The sequence below is a fragment of the Arachis hypogaea genome, chromosome 4, assembly GCF_003086295.3.
Source record: "Arachis hypogaea cultivar Tifrunner chromosome 4, arahy.Tifrunner.gnm2.J5K5, whole genome shotgun sequence".
NCBI classification, from domain to species: Eukaryota; Viridiplantae; Streptophyta; class Magnoliopsida; order Fabales; family Fabaceae; genus Arachis; species Arachis hypogaea.
Window position 1 is genome coordinate 94349851 of NC_092039.1, and position 2991 is coordinate 94352841.

General features: G+C 32.0%; 1 non-coding gene across 1 annotated transcript; it reads right to left on the reverse strand.

Moving 5' to 3' along the window:
• Positions 1 to 2161: 2161 nt before the first annotated feature.
• Positions 2162 to 2268, reverse strand: LOC112799232 (small nucleolar RNA R71). The gene has a single exon (XR_003200807.1). It is a non-coding gene; the product is annotated as a small nucleolar RNA R71 (small nucleolar RNA).
• Between the last annotated feature and the right edge of the window lie 723 nt (positions 2269 to 2991).

Below are 2991 nucleotides of genomic sequence, written 5' to 3' on the forward strand. Positions count from 1 at the left end.
TTAGTTGTGCAGAGTTGTGACTAAGTGTAATTCACGTGTGAGAGCTACCAAACTATTGGAGCCATTGTTGATGATCACAAATTCGTGCACCAAGATTTTGGCGCCGTTGCCGGGAATTGTTCGAGTATGGAAAACTCACGGTTCATCTTGTTGCTCAGATTAGGTAATTTTTTTTATTTCCTTTTCAAAAAATTTTTTTTTTTCAAAATTTTTCTTTTCTTTTTCGTTTTTCTAATAATGTTTTTCAAAAAAATAATAAAAATACAAAAAAATCATAAAATCATAAAAAAAAACCAAAAATATTTTGTGTTCTTGTTTGAGTCTTGAGTCAATTTTAAGTTTGGTGTCAATTGCATGCTTTAAAAATTTTTCTTGCATTTTTCGAAAATTCATGCATTCATAGTGTTCTTCATGATCTTCAAGTTGTTCTTGGTAAGTTTTCTTGTTTGATCTTGATGATTTCTTGTTTTGTGTTGTTTGTTGTTTTTCATATGCATTTTTCGTTTGTTAGAGTCCATGCATTAAAGATTTCTAAGTTTGGTGTCTTGCATGTTTTCTTTGCATCAAAAATTTTTCAAAAATATATTCTTGATGTTCATCATGATCTTCAAAGTGTTCTTGGTGTTCATCTTGACATTCATAGTGTTCTTGCATGCATCTTGTGTTTTGATCCAAAATTTTCATGTTTTGGGTCGCTTTTGTATTTTTCTCTCTCATCATAAAAAATTCAAAAATAAAAAAATATCTTTTCCTTTATTTCTCTCCAAAATTTCGAAAATTTGAGTTGACTTAGTCAAAAATTTTTAAAATTAGTTATTTCTTGTAAGTCAAGTCAAATTTTCAATTTTAAAAATCTTATCTTTTCAAAATCTTTTTCAAAAATCATATCTTTCTCATTTTTTTCTATTTTTTTTCGAAAACTTTGAAAATTATTTTCCAAAAATCTTTTTCTTAATTTTATTTCAAATTTTCGAAAATTATGCTAACAATTAATATGATTGATTCAAAAATTTGAAGTTTGCTACTTTCTTGTTAAGAAAGGTTCAATCTTTAAATTCTAGAATCTTATCTTTTAATTTCTTGTTAGTTAAGTAATCAATTTTAATTTTAAAAATTAAATCTATCTTATCTTATCTTTTATATCATATCTTTTTCAAAAATTTAATTTCAAAATATCTTATCTAACTTCTTATCTTCTTATCTTTTCAAATTTGATTTTAATATCTTTTTCAACTAACAATTTGACTTTTTGTTTGTTTCTTATCTTTTTCAAAACCACCTAACTACTTTTCCCTCTTTAATTTTCGAAAATATCTCATCCCTTTTTCAAAAATTCTTTTTAATTAACTAATTGTTTTAAATTTAATTCTATCTTATCTTTAATTTTCGAAAATCACTAACTACTTCTTTTCAAATTTATTTTCGAAATTTCTTTCCTCTCCCCTTCTTCTATTTATTTATTTATTTACTAACACTTCTCTTCACCTCTCTTCATCTCAAATCACTGCCCCTACCTATTCATTCTTCTTCACTCCTATTCCCTTTCTTCTTCTACTAACATAAAGGAATCTCTATACTGTGACATAGAAGATTTCTCTTTCTTTTCTTGTTCTCTTCTTCCCTATATGAGCAGGAACAAGGAAAAGGCATTCTTGTTGAAGCTGATCCTGAACCTGAAAGGACTCTGAAGAGGAAATTAAGAGAAGCTAAATTACAACAATCCAGAGACAACCTTTCTGAAATTTTTGAACAAGAAAAGAAGATGGCAGCCGAACCCAACAACAATAATGCAAGGAGAATGCTAGGTGATTTCACTAAACCAACATCCAAATTTGATGGAAGAAGCATCTCCATTTCGGCCATTGGAGCAAACAATTTTGAGCTGAAACCTCAATTAGTTGCTCTAATGCAACAGAACTGAAAGTTTCATGGATTTCCATCTGAAGATCCTTACCAGTTTTTAACTGAGTTGTTGCAGATTTGTGAGACTGTAAAGACGAATGGAGTAGATCCTGAAGTCTACAGGCTCATGCTTTTCCCTTTTGCTGTAAGAGACAGAGCTAGAACATGGTTGGACTCACAACCTAAAGATAGCATGGACTCCTGGGATAAGCTGGTCACAGCCTTCTTGGATAAATTCTTTCCTCCTCAAAAGCTGAGCAAGCTTAGAATGGATGTTCAGACCTTCAAACAAAAAGATGGTGAATCCCTCTATGAAGTTTGGAAAAGATACAAGCATATGACCAAAAAGTGTCCTTTTGACATCTTTTCAGAATGGATCATATTAGATATATTCTATTATGGTCTATCTAAGTTTTCCAAGATGTCATTGGACCATTCTGCAGGTGGATCCATTCACCTAAAGAAAACGCCTGCAGAAGCTCAAGAACTTATTGACATGGTTGCAAATAACCAATTCATGTACACTTCTGAGAGGAATTCCGTGAATAATGGGACGCCTCAGAGGAAGGGAGTTCTTGAAATTGATGCTCTGAATGCCATATTGGCTCAGAACAAAGTGTTGACTCAGGAAGTCAACATGATCTCTCAAAGTCTGAATGGATGGCAAAATGCATCAAATAGTATTAAAGAGGGAGCTTCTGAAGAAGCTTATGATCCTGAGAACCCTGCAATGGCAGAGGTTAATTACATGGGTGAACCTTATGGAAACACCTATAATTCATCATGGAGAAATCATCCAAATTTCTCATTGAAGGATCAACAAAAGCCTCAACAAGGCTTTAATAATGGTGGAAGAAACAGGCTAAGCAATAACAAGCCTTTTCCATCATCTTCTCAACAACAGACAGAGAATTCTGAACAGAGCCCCTCTAACTTATCAAACATAGTCTCTGATCTGTCTAAGGCCACTTTAAGTTTCATGAGTGAAACAAGATCCTCCATTAGAAATTTGGAGGCACAAGTGGGCCAGCTGAGTAAGAAAATCATTAAAACTCCTCCCAGTATTCTCCCAAGCAATACAGAAGAGAA